The sequence below is a fragment of the Hordeum vulgare genome, chromosome 4H, assembly GCF_904849725.1.
Source record: "Hordeum vulgare subsp. vulgare chromosome 4H, MorexV3_pseudomolecules_assembly, whole genome shotgun sequence".
NCBI classification, from domain to species: domain Eukaryota; kingdom Viridiplantae; phylum Streptophyta; class Magnoliopsida; order Poales; family Poaceae; genus Hordeum; species Hordeum vulgare.
In genome coordinates, this window is record NC_058521.1 from 336,072,522 (window position 1) to 336,095,809 (window position 23,288).

Sequence of the window (23,288 nt, forward strand, 5' to 3'; positions counted from 1 at the left end):
CTCAAATACTATTATTATTTACCAAAAACATTATTTTATGTTTTACAACATTATTTTTCTATTTTAAATACATGTGTGTTTCTAAGGCCAGGAATGATATTCCCACAAGGAAAAATGCTTCTCTGCCTTAGAAAATTCTGAGTAAAATCATGGAAACTCAGAAGGACATATATTTTCCATATATAAGATTTTCAACCCTATTTTATATTATAATTATTTGAATAAAACCCTGAAAACCATTCTTGTCTGTTTTAACCTTTTTAGGTATTTCCAAAGGAAATACTCTCGATAAAATCCCATTAAATTACAGGAGCCTCCCCAAGCCATATTTGGTGCCCACATAAAATCCAAGGTGGGGAAGGACACCAAATGAGCCTAAAACCCTCTTTGTCCAGAATAGAGTTGGAACAACTCTACATAGCAAAGTTTGTTCAACGGGGCTGAAACTTTGCAGGGGTGTTTGGCACCTCAAGTGAGAACTCCACACCAAAAATGATATTTGCTAGACTATGTTTAGTCACACTCCCTTTGGAGAGGACAACTCTGGCCACTTTGATGCATTTTCAAGTTGACAAAGCTAAACTTGTTCAATGGAGCTCAAAATTGGTGGAAACCCCTACTTTAACCCCTAGACCAAACCTGTTAAGTTGTAATTCCAGTGGTGGAGTGGAAGCACCCCAAACAACTATGGAACACCTTCTGACAAGAAGGTAAAAACCCACCTAGCCACTGTTTTACCCAATGTCAAAGCCTCAAACTTGGTGTATTAGTGCCTCCGACCAACCTAAATACCCAGTCAACTGGCCCCTCCCTACTTCAAAGCACTAGTGACAAGAACCCCAATTTGTGCCACAGATCAGGGCTGACAGCACTAGTGAAACATGCCCCCCTTGACCAGCCAGTGCTCTCACTAGCACACAACGGCTAGATAGACTCCCAGCAACACCCAGGACATGAGGGACACGTCTAAAGTGCCCCAGAGCGCGCCAGCATGCCGTGGCATGCCAAAACTGCACTCTGGACGCGCTACAGGGAGCCACCGAGAAGGGGACGACGCTCCCGACCAGTTCCAACCTCCCCCAAAGTGTCCAAGACGTTCCCGGACAACCCCTCTGTGTATAGCAGCCGCCAGGGACCCTCCGCTCCCGCGCTAGAGCTCGGGCGACGCGTGCCCACGCACGCCTGACTCGGCCGAGCATGCACAGACGCTGCAGCTCGACCCCATGCCTTCTCCCTCTACGGCGGATGCTTCAGAGTGTCCCAAACCACGTCCCGAGACAATGGTTTCGCAGCCAGCCCTCACTGTGCATGCACGCACGCCACGGTGAGTCACCGGCGCCACCGAGTCGGCTCACAGTAGCGAGCCTATAAATAGGCACCCCGGTGCCTCAGCATCCCTCCAGCAGCCTCTGCACGACCACTAGCTCCTTCCTAACCACCCAATCGAGCTCGCATAGCCCCGGTGCTCGAGAACGACCGAGGCCCCTCTGCCTCGGAGCTCCGGTCGATCTCCGGCTACACGGCGGCTCCTGCGAGACTCGACCCACCAGAGCACTCCCCTCGACACCAGGAACCTTTCCCCCAACATCCCCGAGCTATTCCATGCCCCTAGCTACCAGTTCAACCACGTCCCGAAACCCCTCCGCCATGGCCACCTCGTCGCCTGCGACTCCAAGCCTCTCCGGCGCTGTCCCGACCACCTGCAGGTAGGCGGAGGCACGCTGAACCCATTCCTGCCCTTAGCTAGGCCAGAGTTCATCTCCTCCTCCCTGGCCGGAGGTAGGGGAAGAACCCGACAGGTGGGCTCCACCTGTCGGCGTCTTGGAGCAGCTCCCGCGCGCAGCCACTACCGCTAACCCAGGGGCCCGCACGTCAGGTTCGAACATGGCGCGCGCACGCGTGTGGCAGCCTGCTGGCTGGCTGGGCCATCCTGCTTGCCAGGCCAGGCTTTGGCCTTTGTCTTTTATTTTTGAAACAGAGACAAATGATTTTTGTAAAAATAACTACCCAGTGGAAAAATATAATTCTTCCACTGATATTTTTCTAAAAATGAGTAGTATTTGATTCTGCCATTGTTGGCATTTTTCAAAAACAGAATTTGTTTTATAATAATATAAAGGCATTAAAAGCAATAGTTTGCCCCTGTTTAATAATTATTAAAAATGCTCAGCTCGTAAAAACTAAGAGAATATATTTTTTAAATTAACAACTTGAATTTAACCATGTTTTGCAACATTTTTAAAAGTGATTTGTGATCTGTTTTTGTGTGAGCAATTTCTTATTTATTCTATTCTCGACGATAGATTTACCGAGTGACGAAGGATTCGGAGCGGAAGACCTCGAAGACCCGGGATACCTAGCTGACCAAGGCTAGCAACCCTTTGACCAGGACTTGAGCATATAAATTGATGCATGCTAGAATAGCAAGTACATTTCGTTGCATGTGATCATAATGCCGGTTCATCATTGGTGTGATGGTACCGAAGGCTTCATCGAAGCACTTGCATGATGGTGATGTTATACATATGGCTGCTCGGAGCACAAGCATGATGAGCTTGACCCTACAATCTATGAGGATCATGCTACTGTAATGTTGACTAGTAGAGTTAGAGAACCATTGCATGAGCATGATGATGAGTTAAATCAAAGGTTTATGAAAAAACCCGTCGGGTGCCACTAATGCCCGAGGGTGATGATGAGATGGGTGCCCACTTTTGGTGAAGTGATGCACCGGTGTTTTGTGTGAGTATGGTTTTAGAAATGGGAATAGATTTATGATGTGTCGACAGTCCCAACCTTACCAGTACGACCACGTTACCCCTTTATGGGACGGGGCTTTGTTGATTACTCTGGTCAATACTAGCAAAGAGCCACATTACTAGTGGCGGGAGTGATCGTCGTCACTCTCGTGATGGGGTCGTGCCAGGAAGGGCGATTATGCCATTTTTATGATTTCCAGGCACACCGTTGGTCTCCGCATTGTTGATACTGTCCAGAGTCGGTGCTCGTAAGACGTACAACATGTGGGCTGGGTACCAATCTAGTGGACCTCTTTGTCTAGTATCGTCAGGGGAAAGATAATGATCGGGTACTTACCTTGGGTATATGTGATATACCGCGAGTCGTGGATGACACAGAAGTTTCCTGGATCTCGTGGGTCCAGCGTACTACATCTGCAGAGTGTCAAACTATTCGAATAGCCGTGTCCATGGTCTAGGACTATTGGGTAATACTACTTAAACTACGTCCAGCGTTTCCGCATAAACCAAGTGTGTGTGTGTGTGGTGTTATGGAAATAATAATATGATCAAGTCCGAGTAATTCTTTAACTTGATGCATATTCATGATCATTCCACCCAGATGAGTTACACTAAAGATGCACGATATTGTTATCCTTCACTTTTATTGTTCGTATCATGGGCTGTTTGCGAGTACATTCAAAGTACTCATTGGCTTGCCACTGGTTATATTATTGACCAGACATGGAAGGACCGGAGTTTGGCGATGAGAACGTCTTCGGAGACGGACCTGCGATATAGGACGCTTCCAAGTCAGAATGCCTGTCGATGTAGGCTTGATGGCATGGGCAGCCGCTTAGCCCTTATGAGTTTCCGCTACCCATTGTACCCGTTTTAATTGGCCTTAGGCCCTGCTTGTGAACCTGACCCTTCGGTCATTTGATGTAATATTCGGTATTTGGATGTAAGACTCTATTATTCAGTATCTGTGTTCAGTGAGCATTGATCCTTGGGATCACTAGGCATGGCGATCTTGACTTACTAGTCGTGGTCCCCACACGCATGAGTACAAGGATTATCAAGACCTCTTCACTGCTCCGCCAACAATATCTCACCGGGTTGGACCTCCTCGCTCCCTGACACCCTCGACAGGAGACGATCCCAGCGCGGATGATGACCCGGAAGAAGACCCAGAGGAGCATGAGTACGAGACTGAGCACTCCACTACTTGAGTCCAAGAACCCCTGGGGTAGGATAGGCTAGGAACCCCTCATGCGAATTCGAGTCTGTGTGATGATTCAGATGAAACCATGTGTACTTGTTCTTTGTTTTTCTGTTTGTGCCTCAATGCAAGCCTGCTTTTGCCTTAGGTAGCATGTAGACGGCTAAATCGCTTATCTTATTTAATGATTACGTGATGGGTCTTTTGGCCTTTTTGTTTGACACACTTTCATGCGCACACGCGACCTCAACTCTGTGTGGTTATAATAGTTTTTACTGCTTTACCAGAATGTGCATTGTTTGCGGGTCGTGGGAGTGGTGGAGCGAGGAATTTTCTCGTAGAGTGTTTCTTGGGTAGTTGCAGTTGCATCGAGCGGAGAGAGGTGGTCTCTTTGGATACCGTCCTTGTATAAATAGGAATACTGTAGGTTCGCTGATCATCCCCAGCCCCATGCCATTCCACTGTTTATCCTGCTTCCCTCCTCGAGCGATGTAGAGCCCCAAGTCAATCCACCTTGTTCATCGTTGTTCATCTCCATGTCATAATGGCGCCCAAGCAGGCGTCGTCCGCCACTGCATGCGGCCTGACGAAGAAGGCAAGGAAGTTCACCTCTTCCAAGGAAAATGCGTTGGCCGATGCACGGAGGAGGCGCGTCGTGTTCTTTGCTATGGTGCTGACAGGGAATGACCTCATCGAGCGGTAAAAGTTCAAGTGGGGGAAGGAGACCAAGGTGCACCCGGTAACAGAGATGATTCCACGGGATTGCCCGCCCCGGCCGAGGGAAGTACCCATTCTTCATTGTGTACTTCTATTAAGGGATGGTTCTTCCCTTTTCTGTCTCCTTCATAGATCTGATGCTCATCTATGGTTCAGGTTGTTGGATTTTACGCCAAATGCAATGACCATGTTGTTGGTCTTCATGCATTTATGCTCAAAAATCGTGGGGATAGTACCCAACGTCACCCTCTTCCGCCTTAATTCCTCCCATAGAAGGGGACGCTCACTCTGACATCATCACATGGATTCCTCATGCCATCCATCGAGAGACTAATCCCCCCTGGCAAGCTACAAAAAAGTTTGAAGAGTGGCAGGCGGAGTGGTGCTACATTCTGGACAAAGAGCCCACAGTCTTCTCCTAGGTCCAGACGTCGAGACTCGTCTGTGCTAATAATTGGAGCGACCTCGCCAAGGATGAGAAGAAATTGGAGATTGCCGTCGCGCGCATCACCCGTTTGAGGGCCGCCGGGCTCACCGGGGAGATGGTGGGCCAATATTTTCTTGCCAGGCACGTCGCCCCCTTGAGGATGGATTGCGTTTTGTATGGGACGATGGAAACCCCGCCGACGTTACCCGGTTGTAGCTAGGCCTTGACGACAATCTAACAACGATGCAGCTCACCGCCCTAAAGTTTGTACTCTTCCTGCCTGATAGGAAGTTCAATGTCCCTACACCCATTATCCCACTCTGCAATAAATCCTCCACGGACTCGATTTTGGTGATATTGCCGACGTGTGACGCCCATGGGGTCGACCCTAGTTGCAAGCCGCTGGCACCAGAGGAGGTGTTGCAATGGTGCAACAATCATATGAAGGTGTGTGTTAGGGACAAGGGAAACCTGGTCTGCGACACCACCGAGGAAGAGGTTGATTTCATTGCCCGGAGGTGGGCGGAGGCCGGGCTCACCGCGAGCAGCAGCAGTTCTGGTGGCCGTAGAAGCACCGATGCTTGACTTGCCGGAGGAGCTTGGTGGAGCTGAGGTCGGGGAATCGCAGAGCCGGGTCTTCAGGAACCCCAAGATCATGCATCCCCAAGAAAGAGGAATCGTGTTTTCCGTACGGCCGCCACCAGGGAGTCGGTCCGGTATTCCCCTCCACCGAAGGTCAAGGAGGAAAAAGAAGAAGGTACCGCCTCTGATGTTGCCCGTCTACGACATACGAGGCAGATTGTCGTGATGCATGCGGCGAGCACCTTCGTGCAAGCATCGAGGCCTTTGTTGCACCATGTGTTTTTATTCTCCTCACTAAGTTAACATAGCTCAAAAATTAGGGCCAACAAAAAAATTGTGTGCGTTGTGATGTTTGAATTGATTGCTATTTGCTTGCTTGTTTGACTATGTTATAAATCACAAAAAATCTCCCTCTCTAAGGACTCATCCCTTTGCCTCAAATCTTTCCCAATGATCATACCCTCAAATTAGGTATAAATATATATTTACAAAATATTATTTTGCCCCAAAAACATTTATTTAATTTAAACTTTCAAAAACCAATGAATTGAAGTTTGTACTACAAGTCCTCAAATTAGGGAAGATGTTTTGCCCCACATATTTTATATGGATCCTATTATCAAAAACACTTCCAAAAGCACAAAATTATTATTTTAAATATTATTTTCCTATTTCATTTAAATACCTTTATTTGAGGCCAGAAATGATCTTTCATCGGTAAAACAATATTTTCATGCTTCAAAAATATTTGAGAAAATTTTGGGAAACTCAGTGGACATATATTTTCGGTATATAAGAGTTTCAACACATGGTGATGTTCAAAATAAAGTGTAAAACACTACAAAACCTTTTCTGTGTATTTCAAGTATTTGAAATATTTTTGTAAGAAATATATTCAAATAATTCCAGGAAAAATCTTGCATATCACACATTCTATATGTGATCATCTTACCAAGTTTCATCTCAATTTCAATTGTTTTGACCCAACAAAATATTCCAAATCCCTCTCTGTTCAGATCCATATTTTAGCAAGTTTACATTGCCACGTGTTCCCTTTTGTTCTCAAACTTCGTGGACATGTACCAATCCCCTAATGATGCATCCACACCAAGTGGTGCATCAAGGAGAACGAGATCCACTTGTAAAAATCCACCCAAACCCATTTCTGCTAATTTCTAGAATTGGGAAATTTTGCATTCTCATATTTGTCCGACTAGTCCCAAACGTTTTGGCCATGCTCTAATCCCCAAATGAGGCCAACACACAAAGTGGTGCAATAGGAAGAGTAGAATTGCATGGATGGATCTAAGAATAAACATTCATGCCCATTTCTAGAGTTTACCAAGTCTATATTGTCTTCATCAAATAATCTCAAATTTTGCAATCACGACCATTTTGTCTTATCTTTTACCCCCGGTAAATCTCAGGACCATTGGATACCCCTAGATGCCCAAGGGCAGCATCAAACACCTTCGTCAATAAGCTTGTGCACAAGCAAAGTTGACCCTAAAAGATTCTCCTTGCCTCCAACTTTTTACCACAACTCCACCTTCTTGTATTCTCGGCTAGGAAACGATAATTGGTGGTAAATACCCTCCATTTTATTATATGGAAAGCATTGGCATGCCCTTCTTTCCCCTCCCCTTCCATTATATTCATGAAAATGCCCCGAAACTCCACCAAAGCTTCTATTGAATACTAGTGCAGTCTCATGTGGAGAATATGAGCAGCTCATCACAAACTACATTTTGGCACCAAATGTAGCTTTGGACTACAAGTGCTAGCTACTCTCAGCTCCGTGAGCTTAAACTTGGTGATCATGTATTCCCTTCTTACCTAAATCCACTAGACAAGGTTTTTATCAAATACCCTCCAATAAAAAACTCTTTTGCTAGCTACCAAGTTTGCTGCTGCAAACTTAACCTTAGTGAAAACCCCCTCCAAGCCACTCCTTATAGACCCAAACTTCACGAGTGCCCTCCAACACGCATGCCTTAGATGGTATACAACTTTACCTGACCAAAATAATAACCTGGAAACGTGGTGGCGTGGTGACTACGCCGCTGACCTGCAGCAATGGCGCTCTACTGAAGGAAGTTATCATGTAGCTCGCTTCGAGCTGCAGCAAGGTGACCACACGCGCCCGACATTTCCCCTCCTCCTCCCACACTCCTTCCCGATGCCAAAATAGCTCCAAAGTGGCTCTGCATCTCGTGCTTGCCGCGCCTAAGATTATCCGAGGCGGATCGAAGCCCCCTCAAGTGTTCCTCTACCAAAAACCTCTCCTAGAGCCCCATTGAGAACCTAGTGCCTCCCTCGCCCTCTCAAACATGTGCTTGCTTGGGGAAGCAAGTTATGGAGCTCTAAGTTCTTCCCCACGGCCGACATTGCAAACCCTGACCTTTGCTCAAACCAAGCTCCCTCGTACTCCATCTCTTCCCGTGACCAGCTTGGAGCCAGCTAGCCTCCTTGAAGACCCGTCGCCCTCTCTTTTTCCCGCGAGATCGACCACACGCCCGAAACCACGGCGGCCAGGTGACTTCCCCGCGGCCATCCCGAGTAGCCGCCACCAAGGCCCCTAAACACGCGCACATCACCTAGGTAGGCGTAGTGTGGGCCCTGGATCTCCTCAGCATGTGGAGCCTCGACAGAGGTGGGCGGAGCCACCAAAGCAGCCTCCGGCGCCGCTCGGCTCTTCCTCCCCTTCCCGACTTTGTTCGAGAGGGAGGAGGAAGGAGGGCCTAACGAGCGGGCCCCGCCTATCAGCGGCCAGACTGCCAGGCCCGGTGTTTTAAGTGGAGACATCTTTCGTGGAGCAGACATTCTAGCACAAAAGGCCCAATCCATATTAATATGCCTTCGGTTTTGCCTCCGAGGCACCGAGTGAGAGAAAGGGCCGGCTGATTTTCTATACTGAACTGAGGGTGTTGTTTAGCCTATTACTACTTGCTAATTTCTTTTACCTATTTCCTTTTGAGAGACACTATAGAAATCTAAGAAAAATCACCATAACTCCAAATTTAATGATTCAAATTCCTATAATCCTCAAAAAATCTCAGCTATCATTTGGCACAACTTCCATAATTTTCCCCACTATTTTTTGCCATGATCAAATTTAAATTCTAATTTGAACCTCCTAAGAATCCTTTCCAAAATTCCTAGGACGCTCAAATGAACTCCAAATGGAGTGATTCCAATTTCTAGGTAATATAAAAATCATCCCCAATTTATCTGGCTTTGGTTAATATTTTCCCATGCTATAGGTTGAATTAAGTAAATGGCTCCATTTCCCATTTATTCCGTCTTAAAAAATCCCTATGAAATTCGTCCCAACTCGAAATCCACTGAGACCCCTTCCAAAATTCTTCTAAAATCATGTCCTATTTGAGAGGTGCATCCAATTATATTTATAAAAATACTTTTAGTAGATTCCAAATAGAATCAGAAACCCCTTCATTTCCACCTTTCCGAAAATCCTCGTTGATCCAGATCGAGTAGAAACTCTTTGGTTAATTATAGTTTGAGGTTTTTAGTAAAAAGTAAATTTCCTATTTAACAACACTTTTTTATCTACATGTTGTTTTTCTTATTCTGGTTGTTTTCGACGCTAGTTGACGAAGTAGACGAAGTACTGGAGTTGAACCAAAAGTTTGTGAAGAACTCAGATACTTTGATGAGCAGGGAAAATAGCCCTTTGACCTTGCATAAGAAACTATTTTATGCATGGCCAACACATGGTCATGTTCAAAATAATGGACAAAACGCCTGAAAATCCTTTCTTCCTATTCTAAGCTTTTGGAATATTTCCAAAGCAACTATACTCAATAAATCCTAGGAAAAATCACGGATGGCCCAAATATTATATGAGGTGGCCCTGCAAAGTTTCATCCTCATCCAAGTTGATTTGGTTCACCCAATAAACCGAAAACCCTTCATGTCTAGAACCAAGTTGGAACAACTCTACATTGCCAAGTTTTCCCAATTGTTGTGAAACATTGCACGAGTGATCCAATCCCTAAATAAGGATGCCACACCAATTTGTGCATTTGTGGGAGCTGGTTTAATCACCTTGGTTCACAAAAACCAGATGCTGCCAATTTTTAGAGTTTTCCATGTCTACATTGTCAACCTTGATCAAATGAGCTCAAACTTGGTGAATCCTACTATTTATATGCATCATTTAAACCTGCTAATTCTCACTATATTTGGTGAGGTTTAACTTGCTCAAAATAGCATGAGACACCTTCTGGCGATTTAGTAAAACACCTACTTTCACCCCTTCTACTTTCTTGCAGCACTCCAAACTTTGATCACAGGTCTGTGGGTTAGCCCCACATCTGTTGCCGAGAGCCCCTTCTCTAATTCAATGGGAGAAACAAAGAATCCCCAAATCCTTTTCTGGTTTGTCACTCGTAGAGGCTGCCTCTCACTTTTGCTTTGACCTCCACATCTCTCCTCGGCTCCCAAGTATCATAGGAGCATTTCCAAAGCACCCAGGCACTACTAGACATAGTGGGGGGCAACGGATCGCACTAGCATGCCATGGGAAGGCCTCACCCCTGCGTCGGGCCCCTCGTCCCTCCCTTTATCCCCCCTTGGCTACGCATGCGTGCTAACGCCCGAAGTGGTCAGGTGGCGCTTGCCACCGCGATGTGCCTCAGAGCCAGCCCCGCTCTTCCTCAGTCCTTCATTCGGGCGTAAACCTCACCCACAAAGACCACAGTCTCATTCTCAAGCCTTATCCCCTCTTCTAGCAGTTTCCATGACCTCGCCGGTGCACCACCCTTCGGTGGACCACGCCTCACCTATATAAAGGCCACCCCGGCCACACTCTCCCCTTATGGACCAATATTGTCCCACCTTCAATTGATGACCTATTCACTCCACTCAAGCTCCCCGAGCACCAGTGCTCGAGATTGATCGACGTGCCGCCGTGTCAGTGCTCCGTCGATCTCGGGACCAACGCCCGCTCCAGCCTTCATTCCACCTTCAACGTGACTGTAGTAAGGTTTAGCTTGATCTCTGCCACTTCCTTGCTCTTTTGCCTTCGCTGAGCGTCGGCACTAACCACTTCCCGACGCCCTCTTCCTCGGCCTCCTCATCATCGGCGGCTCCAAACACTTCAGCCACTCCATAGACCCTCATCCGAACAACGGGAGTGCAAGGAGTCCATTCCTATGCTCATCTCCCCGCGCCATCGATGGAGCTTACGTCGGTTATCTCCTCCACCTTCCTGTTGCGAGGTTGAAGATGACCCTGACAGGGTGACCCCACCTATCAATGTAATTTTCTCTCTCTCCTTCTCTTAGTCACTGGCCACTAGGCCCCACGCATCAAGTTCAAACCTAATGGCATGCGCGCGGCTGGGTTGGCTGGATGGCTAGCTAGTTGGCTGTTGGCCGAGTATCGCCCAGGGTTTTAAGCCCTTTTCATTTTCCCATTTGATGGGTTTTGTCAAAACTTCCTTAGGGAGAAATATTCCCCCAAATCTAATTATTTTCACACTATAAATCTTGTAAAAATATGTAGAATTTAATAAAACTACTTTTGTAATTTTTACCAAAACTTTTATACCTAGTTTTATTTTTAAACCTAGTTTTGAGTATTTTCAACCTATGTTGAAATAGTTCTCAAAACCTTTTTTACTCCAAAACCAAGGACAAATATTTTAAAATGTGAAGTTAGTATTTTACAGAATATGGTAACATTTTAGGAGTGAGCTTTGTGTTCTATTTTCGTTGTGATTTTTATTATTCCTATTTCTATCGCGGCTATAGATCACATGGTTAACGAAGGAGTTGGACCCGAAGGCTTTGAAGACCCCGGAGGCTTTGCTGACCAAGGAGAGTAGCCCTTTGACCATGCCTAAGAAACCTTTACTTGCATGTCATATGATGCCTTACTTATACATATATTCCCGTTGGATCGGGGACCTCCTTGTTGGGCTGGCTCCGAAGAACACTTCATTGAAACCTGCATTTGGGTATGACCCTACCACCTATGAGGGTTGTGCATGTGGGATGTAGTTAGTTAGTAGTTGCTACAAAAGAAGGGATGGGAATATGCATGGTGATGATCAAGGGTGTGTTACAAAGGCTTTTACAAAACCTCGTTGGCTGCAACTAATGCCTGAGGGTGATAGTGTTGAGATGGATGACCACTTGAGAAGGAAGTGGTGTACCAAGAAAGGTTTTGTGTGTGTGGTTTGGGTAATAGGATTAGATTTAAGACTTGTCGACCGTCTCAACCTTACATGTGTGAAAACGATACCCATTATGGGACGGGGCTTTGTTGATTACCTTGGTCGATACAAGCAGACAACCCGCATTACTAGTTGTAAGAGTGATGTAGTCGTACCAGGTATGGCGACCATGCTATTTTTATAGGTTCCGGGCACAACGTTGCGTGGCCTCAAGGATGATACGATCTGGATCGAGGCTTTTATGATGTACATCATGAGGGATGGCAACAACGAGTGGACTCTTTGTTTAGTGTCGCCATGGAAACGACATTGTTCAGATGCTTACCACGTGTATGTTATATAACATGAGTCTTGGATGACACGGAAGGTCCTCGAGTCTTCTGGGTACATCACGCAACCTCTGCAGAGTGTAAAACTATTCAAATAGCCATGTCCGCGGTCAAGGACAGTTGGGTGGTGCTGCTTAAATTACGTCCAGTCATTTTCGCATAAACCAAGTGTGTGTGTGGGTTAATATAAGAAACAGATGGTGACATGGGGAAACAGGATGACCGAGCTAAGTTAGGTGGCTTGGCATGATGGGTCGACATGGTATGTCTGACCCTCGGTTAGTATTGATATCTGTAACCTGTTGATCGAGTTAGGCTATGCCTTGTGGTGCACATCACCCAAGAATTTGATCATGTTGTTGCACTAGGAAAAACCAGCTTTCCACAAAAATCAGCATACTAGTATTATGTCATACTTCCTTATTGCCTTGTTTCATATCATGGGTTGCTTGTGAGTACATTCAAAGTACTAATTGGCTTGCCACTGGTTAGTTATTGGCCAAGCATGGAAGAACTGGAGTTGGGAGAAGAGTCCGTCGGGATGAACATCCGGTCTAGGACGCTTCCTAGTCAGAATGCGTGTAGGTTAAGGCAGATGACATGGGTTCACATTATCCTCCAAGTTATCCGCAATCAATAGTATGTTGGCATGCCGGCCTTCGAGGCCGTATTTATATAATGACTTGGCCCTAATGGCCATATTTGTATCGGACGTTATGTATGGATGTAAGAATCTTGTAATACAATATCTGTGTGGAAGATACTAGTGGCGGGAGAGCCGAGTCAGTCTCTTTATATAGGGTCATGCCTGGTAGGGCGTCCATGGGTTGTTTTTACAAACACCGGATACACCAGTGGTCCCCTCATGGATGGTACGATCTTCAGTGTGGCTCGTACGATGCACATCACGAGGGATGTGTACCAATCGAGTGGACCCTTTTTTAGTGTCGCCAGGGGAAAGGCATTGATCGGGTACTTACCTTGGGGTATGTAATGTACCGCGAGTCATGGATGACATAGAAGTGCTCCGAGTCTTGTCGTTAAAGTGCGCAACATATGTAGAGTGTGAAACTATTGGAATAGTTGTGTCCGCGGTTAAGGAAATTTGGGTCGTGTTGCTTAAACTACATTCAGATGTTTTCACAAACTTGGTGTGTGAGTGCGTGAAAGATGATATTTGAGCTAAGTCAGATGACTTGGCATGATGATTGAACATGAGATGTTCATACTCTGTTGATATTTATATCTGTAACCTGTTCATATGGATATCTGCAACCTGTTGATCCATGCTTTGCAAGTTTATTGAACATGTCATTGCACTCAAAATTAGCTTTCTGCAACTTACCTACCTAGTGCTATATCATGCATTGTTATTGCCTTGTTCCAAACATGGGTTGCTTGCGAGTGCATTCGAAGTACTCATTGCTTCGCCACTGGTTATTTTATTGGTCATGCATGAAAGAACATGATATGGCGAAGAACACCTTGGTGATGTATGTGCGAGCTAGGATGCTTCGCAGTTATAATTCGTGTAGAGTTAAGGCAAATGGCATGGGTTGATGCTATCGATGAAGATTTGCGCTGCTAATATATGAAGACTCAGCCATAATGGCCATATTCGAGTAAAATGGTAGGTGACGTATGTAGGACTCCTGTTATTCAGTTTCCATGTGTTCAGTGAGCATTGATCTCTGGGATCACTGTCCACGTTCATTCGGTGATCACGACTTATGAGTGAGGGTCCCCACAGCCTCTTAGCTCCACTATGCCCAGAGTGCGATCTAGGGTAGCTACGCCGCCTCCCGCTCGCGGAGGGAGAATGTGGAACTTGTCGCCGTCATTTTGGGGGAAGAGGATGATGAGTAAGTGCTGGTTCTTTTAATCCTTGTTCTGTCCTCTCTTGATTTTCTGCTGAATCTTGTTGTTGCCACTCCTATAGGGACGAGGAGACCTTGGCCAGCGGATGGCCAAGAGGGCGAAACCTACACCCACATGGGGGAAACGACAAGCTCTACGGATGGACAGGAGGTCATAGATCTCAGCCCATCGGCCAGCCCCCGGTGCGAGGCTACACCTCTGCACCTCATAGGGAATGTAGGCGCTAACATTAAGAACGCTAAATCCCTCCGACTGCATGTGGAGTCGGTGTGCCTGGAGGTATCTCACGAACGCTCGATGCTAGAGGGGAGCAACCTGAAAAGGGCTCCCATCGATGAGTTGGTACGCACTGAGTGCACGCCGGCAAGCGATGGCGACATAATTTGCTGGAGGGGAGGATGCCCTTCCTTAACAAGAACTGATGGGTAAGTCCCTTATTGCTGAAATCTTTGATGTTGCATTTTTATTTTTGTCTTCTTGAACTACCTTGAGTCCAATCTCCTTGTTGTAGATCTTCCTCCACCTCAGGGTTTGAGCATTACAACCAGTGTCGGTGCACTAAATACTGCGGTCCCTAGTGCCCCATACTTGTGCACGGGGGCAAAGAGCCCCTAACGACAGGGCGTGGCAGAGTCCAGACAAGATGCACCCCCAAGATTACAAAGGCCCCGGCAAGACTGCCTTGCCGGGAAGATAACCAAGGCCACACCCGTTTAGCGGGCGTGATGAACTCACTAGACACAAAGCCTCGGCAAACCTCCCTTGCCGGGACGACAACCGAAACCCCCGGCAAGCTTATTTGCCAGGACAAAGACCCAAGACCCCGACAAGCTCCCTTGCCGGGATCACAGGCTAGGCACTTGAGAGCAACCACCCTTGCCACAGTGCCACCACCGCCAAGATCCAGCGCATTCCGCATCCGCCAGTGCGGCGTCCAGGTGTCGAAACACCTGGACACATGTTTTCACCAGCACATTGCTGACAAGGACAAGACATGCATTTAATGCACCTAACAGCGATAGATGTATAAGCACCGGTCTAGGTTCACTGTAACTTCTCGTGAACCTACCACCGAGCACTGTAGGTGACCCCTTCGCCTATAAAAGGAGGCCCTTAGCTCATTTACAAGGGGTTAGACTCCTTGAACATTGGCCAGAAGACGGTTATCATCAATCACTATAATGAACAATAGAACGCTTAATACGATCAGACAAGCAGGACGTAGGGTTTTACGCGTAAGCGACCCGAACCTGCCTAAAAAGGCTTGTCGGGCGTTGATCATTAGCTCTGCTCTTGACATCATCTTTCCCCGCCCTACGATCACAAGGGTTTCAGGTTGATTCCCATAGGTGTCGACCTAGCATTGCCGACATCTTTGGCAAGCCAGTTAGGGGGGGGGGTGGAAGGTTGCGTTAACCTGACCTAGACATCAGCGCACCACCTCTTCTTCATCTCCATGGCCCCCAAGGGAAGGGGCACCCCGCCGACCAACGCTCCCATACCCAGTCCTCCGGTCCCAACAGGGGCAGGACAAGGTATGTGCGGAGGACAAGAAGGCGGAGGCCCCGAGCTTCCGCAACATTTTGGAGAGCAAACCCAGGCAAGTGGGGTCGCCCGCGGCCATGGTAATCATCCTAACCATGGTGCGTCGAAGGACACGGCCACACGACCAACCGACGGAGCAGCCACATCCGAAGACGCGTCGGCGCCTTTCAAGGTGCCCACGGAAGCCCACAGGTCACGACCATCTCAAGCCATGCAGGACGGATCGCCCTAGGAGGGCGGCAATCTGCCCCCAACTAAGGGGACCTGTGGACTGCATTCTCGAGGTACACCGAGCAGGCGTACCCGCTTTGCTACGGCGTGGGCTGGCGAGCCACCGCGTGACCAACAAGGAGCTCCTTCTAAGACGGTTAGAAGTAAGAGCCCCTTGAGGTCTTCGCACATCTCGCCGTCGTCCGCACTGGCGGAAGCACTGAAGCGAGCCCAATTGCTCCTAGATTTCCCTCCAACGGCGGGCAAGCGAAAGGAGTTAAGAGCCACCATACAGAGCCTCCTCGCAGTCGCCGATGGAGACCAACCGCAGCAGTCGGGGACGTCGAAACGAACCCCCAACAAGCACGCTCGGGACCGCGCCGAGAAGACAAGGGCTCCCATGGCCACTATGCACTCTCCTCCATGGCAGCGAGAACGGGTCATCGTCTCTGACGACTTGACCGGGTCTTCCGACCCTCGCCACCGCTCTGACCAGCGGGACATTCTTCACGAGAGACGCGGGGAAGACGCCCGCACCCTCATCGAGCGACGGCGCGTCAATCAGATATGCGCGCTGGGACCGCCGCTGGCACGCCGGCTTCGGGGTACCCTGACGAGCTACCCTACGAGGTGGGTTGTCTAGCGTTTAATCGCGAATTACGACAGGTCTAGGGGCCCAGCTCCCATACTTTCAAGCTGGATATCCCAGAAAAGTATGATGGCAGGACCCACCCTTCGGTCTTCCTCAGCAACTACACCATCGCGGTGCAAGCTACCGAGGGACGAGACGAGAAGATACTAGCCAACTACTTCCCGTTTGTGCTCAAGCCCTACGCCAGGTCGTGGTTGATGCACCTCCCCAAGAACTCCATTTCCTCCTGGAAGGAATTGTACCAGGACTTTGTTGGCGCCTTCACCGGCGACCATCGAGCTCTTCGTCAGGAAAGCGACTTGCACATGATCCCCCCAAAAGAGGGTGAACCCCTGCACAAGTACATCCAAAGCTTTGTCCGCATCCAACACAACATCCAGGATGTCCACTGATAACCTACAAGTATAGGGGATCACAACATTTTTCAAGGGTAGAGTATTCAACCCAAATTTGTTGATTCGACACATGGGGAAGTCCAAGAATATTCTCGATTATTAGCAGTTGAGTTGTCAATTCAACCACACCTGAAAGACTTAGTTTCTGCAGCAAAGTGTCAGTAGCAAAGTAGTGTGATAGCAACAATAGCAACAGTAATAGTAGGAGTAGTGACAGCAGTAGCGGTAACAGTAGCAGGAGTGACAGCAGTAGCGGTAACAGTAGGAGTAGTGACAGCAGTAGCGGCAAAGTAACATGGCAAGGACCAGTAGGAAAAGACTCGTAGGCATTGGATCGGTGACGGATAATTATGCCGGATGACATTCACCATGCAACAGTTATAACATGGGGAGATATGTAACTAGCTCCAGTTCGTCAATGTAACGTAGGCATGTATTCTGTATATAGTCATACGTGCTTAGGGAAAAGAACTTGTATGGAAACTATGGGATATTAAGGTTCTCATTTTAATAGAGAACAGGAACAAAGCATTAGCACTTAGTGAATACATGAAATCCTCATACTATGGTCATCTCCGGGAGTGGTTCCGGCTATTGTCACTCGGGGGTTGCCGGGTCATAACACATAGTAGCTGACTACAACTTGCAAGATAGGATCAAGAACACACATATATTGATGACAACATAATTGGTTCAGATCTGAAATCATGGCACTCGGGCCCTAGTGACAAGCAATAAGCATTGCAAAGTAGTAGCAACATCAATCTCAGAACATAGTGGATACTAGGGATCAATCCCCATCAAAGCTAACTCAATTACATGATAGATCTCATCCAACCTATCGCCGTCCAGCAATCTTACGATGCGATTACTCACGAACGATGAAGAGCATCATGGAATTGTTGATAAAGGAAGGTTGGTGATTACGATGGCGACGATCTCCCCTCTCCGGAGCCTAGAACGGACTCCAGATCTGCCCTCCAGAGGAAGAACAGGTGGTGGTGGCGCCTCCGTATCGTAAAATGCGATGAACTGTTATCCTTATTTTTTCGGACGAAAGGGACTAAATAGAGCTAGAGTTGGAGGCGGTGGAGCTCCGTGGGCCCCACAAGCCTGCTAGGCGTGGCCAGGGGGGGCGCCTCATGTGCTTGTGGGCTCCTCAATCCACATCTGTGGTTGCTTCTTGCGCCAATATTTTTATATATTCCACAAAAAATCCTCGTAAATTTCCAGGTCATTCTGAGAACTTTTATTTCTGCGCAAAAACAACACCATGGCAATTCTGCTGAAAACAGCGTTAATCCGGGTTAGTTCCATTCAAATCATGCAAATTAGAGTCTAAAACAAGGGCAAAAGAGTTTGAAAAAGTAGATATGATGGAGACGTATCAATTCCCCCAAGATTAAAGCATTGCTTGTCCTCAAGAAATTCAGTTGAAAAACTGAAAGAGACAAAAGAAATACTTTTGCAAACTCTGTTTGATCTTGTTGTTGCAATTATGTCTAACTCATATTGAGATTTTCAGCAAGATCACAACCTAACCACATAAGCAATGACATCTAGGTCTCATGGTGTGCTCATATGGCGTAATCAACTAGCGAGCAATAATAATAAGTTTCAAACGTCAACACTTCAATCAAGACAATCATGAAGCAATATGAACAGATGGTATCTCGCTAGCTCTTTCTGAGACCGCAAAACATAAATGGAGAGCACCTTCAAAGACCAAGGGCTGACTGAACATTGTAATTCATGGCAAAGAAGATCCAGTCACAGTCATACTCAATATGAATTAAAAGCAAAGCATAGAAATGACAAAGGTGCTCTCTAATTTGTGCTTTTATTAGAAGAGGCTGACTCAACAGAAATATATAGGCCCTTCGCAGAGGGAAGCATTGATTTGCAGAGGTGCTAGAGCTCAAGCTTTTAAAACAGAGGTAAATAATTTTGGGTGGCATGCTTTCATTGTCAACGCGATGACCAAGAGTTTTCACCATCTTCCATGCTACATAAAAGTAAAGTTTTGACTCCCCCACCACCAATCAATCACACTCCACGGCTAGCCGAATACTCGGGTGCCGTCCATACCTACAACAATCCAGGGGGAGTTTTGTTTGCAATTATCTTTTCAATTTGAGCATGGAACTGGGCATTCCAATTACCGGCCCCTTTCTCGTGAATGATAGTGAATAAACACGTATCGAGGATAACACGCCTAGCATGGAAGATAATGATCGCCCCTTGTCACCACATGAGTGCTTCGAGCATGCAAAACAGATTATTTCTTGAAGGTTTAGACAGTGGCACATGCAAATTTACTTGGAACGGCAGGTAGATACCACATATAGGTAGGTATCATGGACTCATATGGAACAACTTTCGGTGTATGGAAGTGGATGCACAAGAAGTATTCCCGCTTAGTACAAGTGAAGGCTAGCAAAAGGTTGGGAAGCGACCAACTAGAGAGCGACAACAGTCATCAAAATGCATTGAGATTAACCAACATTGAGTGCAAGCATGAGTAGGACATAAATCACCATAAACATGAATATCATAGAGGCTATGTTGATTTTGTTTCAACTACATGCGTAAACAAGCGCCAAGTCAAACCACTTGAATCATTCAAAGGAGGATACCATCCTATCACACTACATCATAATCATCATGAAATTCATGTTGGCATCCAAGACAAACCATTATAAGCTCCTAGATAATTAAGCATGGCATCAGAAACTATGATCTCTAAGTTGTCATTGCAAACATGTTTCTCTGACAACAAAGATAAATCAGGAACGATGAGCTAGTCATATTTACAAAAACAAAATAGATCGAGTTCATACCAGCTTTTCCAGCCTCAGTCACTTCATCATATATCGTCATTATTGCCTTTCACTTGCACGACCGAATGATGTGAACAATAATAAGAGTGTTCGTGCATTGGACTAAGCTCGAATTTGCAAGAAAACACAAAGGAGAAGAGAAAGTAATATGGCTCTTTGATAGATACACAGATATGCATGCGAGAGCCACTAAACATTGTAACCATGGTCTTCTACCTTGACCCAAAGAAAAAGAAAACTATTTACACTGGAAAGCTCCCAACAAGCAAAAGAAGAAAGGGAAATCTTGTTGGGTTTTCTCAAACAAGACAAGCACACGAGAAGAAAGCGAGAAAAAGAAATAAACTAGCATGGATGATACAGTGGCAAAGTGCGAACACCGACTAACAAAGTGAAAGCGTGAATATACGGTCGGTGAGAAACACGTACTCCCCCAAGCTTAGCTTTTGGCCTAAGTTGGTCTACTCCCAAGGTGGGAAGTAACCATCTCCGGGGTACTCTGGAGTGTACTGAGGGTGCCACTGCTGGGTAAGCTCCTCTGGCTACCACTAATAAACTGGCGTCTGGTACTCGATTGGTAGCTTGGGCATGGGCGCCTGTGGTGGCGCTATGCCCCAGTATGAGTAGATGTCCGAGGGCAAAATAATGTACCTGACTAGATGAAGATTGAACAAAGAAGGAGCAGGCAAAGTAATAGTCTCACGAGTACCCTGACTAAATACCAAATTATAAATCAACCTTTTATTTATATCTTTATCAAGAAAGTCATGGCGAACCAGGCTATCATAATCTATATATCTCTCAGGAAGAAGCATCTCTTCTTCCTCGTGTAGTCTAATAGGTATCTCAAAGTGTCTAGCAATACGGGTAGCATAGATACCTCCATAAATAGCGCCTTTAGTACAGTTCATATTCAATCGTGGAACCACTATAGCACCCAAGCTATAAGTTTTATCATTATAAAGAGCTTCGCGCAAAACAGCAAGATCTGGGGAGCTAAGAGCCCCAGCTTTCCCACGGCCGATCAATTTTTTTCCCATGAATAATGAGAAGTAACGAAGCGTGGGAAAATGTATGCTAGCAACTCTAGCTCAAGACACTCCTCTCTTCTCTCCTACATCAATAGAATCAATGAAAGCCTCCAAGTCCCGTGGACGAGGTTCATGAATATCCCCAACATAAGGTAATTTGCAAACATTGCAAAAATCTTGAAGCGACATGCGCTGGGGGATATCATATAACTTGAACTCAACCATAGGAGGACTCTTTCATGGATAGAAGTTAAAGCTTTGCATGAAAATATTAGTGAGGAGGAGGTATTGTGGGCACTTATCTTCAGCAAATGCGGTAAGGCCTGCATTCTCCACCAAGTAATAAAAATCCTCATAAAGACCGGCGACACGTAAGAACACATCGCTTGGCCACTCGCACGCTCGAACTTCTGCAACTCGGGGGACCGGATACTTGGGTTTATTCTTTTCATTTTCATCATCCTTGGGGTCATGGATCGAAGAGCCTGTTAAGAACCTCCTCATCTTTTCCCCTTTCTTTCACTAAAAATTTCTGAAATTTTTAGTGACTCAAAAGAAAAGTGAACAAGGCTCAACAAAACTCATAGCAACTACTCCTTCAAGTGCCTAGAGGCCATATCATGCATGAAAACTACTTGACACCAGCTAAAATTAGCATGCAAAGCTCAAGAACAGGGTCACCAAGGCAGCAATAATACACAATGAATAAGGCACTAGAGCAAAAAACTAATTGGACCAATGGAGGAGTCACATACCAAGGAACAATTTCCCCAAAACAGTTTGGTGAATGGGGCTTTGCACAAGGAGATCGAAAATCACAGCAAGAAGTGCAAGAACACGGGTTTGAGCTGTAGAATGAATTTTTCTGCAGGTAGGAGAAGGAGATGGGAGCTAGAATAAGTGGAGGGGGGACACGTGGGCCCCGCAAGCCTGGTAGGCGCGGCCAGGGGGTGCCCGCTCCTCCTGGGCTTCTGGTCCACCGGTGCCTCGCCCTGACTAGCTCTCCGTCTCAGAATTTTTCAAAAATTCCAGAAAAATTCATACTTGATTTTCAGGGCATTTTAAGAACTTTTCTAAGCGATGCAAAAAGCAGAAAACAGGAAAAACTAAAGCTAAATCTATCATTTTTCTTCTAAGCAACCAAAGGTAAAAGCTTGGAACAAAGGTTTGTGACTCCTCGATTCATCCATCTCATGGTCATCAAAGGAAATCCGTCAATGAGGTTGATCAAGTGTCCTTGACAAACTTTTTCGAATTACATAAAAATGTGAAGAATTTTTTAATAGTCACTAGGTTACCTCAATGCGGTTGTGCATATCCCCAAGAAGCAAATCATACTTCATCTTAACAGTAGGTATAGGGCATTCAAACCTCCCAATAAGAATCGATGAAGTTCTTTCAATAGCATTGATGCAATGTACTTGATATTCTTTTTCGGAAAGTGCACCGTATGCTCATTACCATTGACATGGAACGTGACATTATCTTTGTTGCAATCAATAACAGCCCCTGTAGTTTTTAAAAAGGGTCTTCCAAGGATGACCGCCATGGCATCATCCTCGGGAATAACCAGAATAACAAAGTCCGTTAAGATAGTAACGTTAGCAACCACAACAGACACATCCTCGCAAATGCCGATGGGGTAAGTAGTTGATTTGTCAGCCATTTGCAAGGAGATTTCAGTGGGTGTAAACTTATCCAATTCAAGTCTACGTTATAAGGAGAGAGGCACAACACTAACACCAGCTCCAAGGTCGCATAAAGCGGTTCTAACATAATTTCCTTTAATGGAGCAAGGTATAGTGGGAACTCCGGGATCACCTAGTTTCTTAGGAGTTCCACCCTTGAAGGTGTAGTTGGCAAGCATGGTGGAAATCTCAACCCCAGGTATCTTCCTTTTATTGGTCACAGTATCTTTCATGTACTTAGCATGAGGAGACATTTTGAGCATATCTGTCAAACGCATTTGCAGAAAGACAGGTCTAATCATTTCTACAAAGCGCTCAAAATCTTCATCATCCTTTTTCTTGGATGGTTGGGGAGGAAAGGGAATGGGTTTCTGAACCCATGGTTCTCTTTCTTTACCATGCTTCCTAGAAATGAAGTCATTCTTATCGTATCTCCTATTCTTAGGTTGTGGGTTATCAAGATCAACTGGTTCAATCTCCACATCCTTATCATTGCTAGATTGAGCATCATCATGAACATCACTATCGAGATTATCATTAGACTCATGTTCATCACAAGATTGTGTTTGGGCATCAGAAAGAGAGATATCATTTGGATTCTCAGGTGTAACAACAGCAGGGTTGCTAACATGCATGTTACTATCATCTTTCTTTTTCTTTCTAGGATGACTAGGTGCATCAGTGCTAACTCCTTGAGAATCTTGTTCAATTCTCTTAGGATGACACTCATGATACAAAGGTTCCTGGGTCATTCTACCGTCTCTATTGACGACTCTAATAGAATTGTCATTCAACTCATTGAGCAAGTCATTTTGAGCCTGAAGTACTTGTT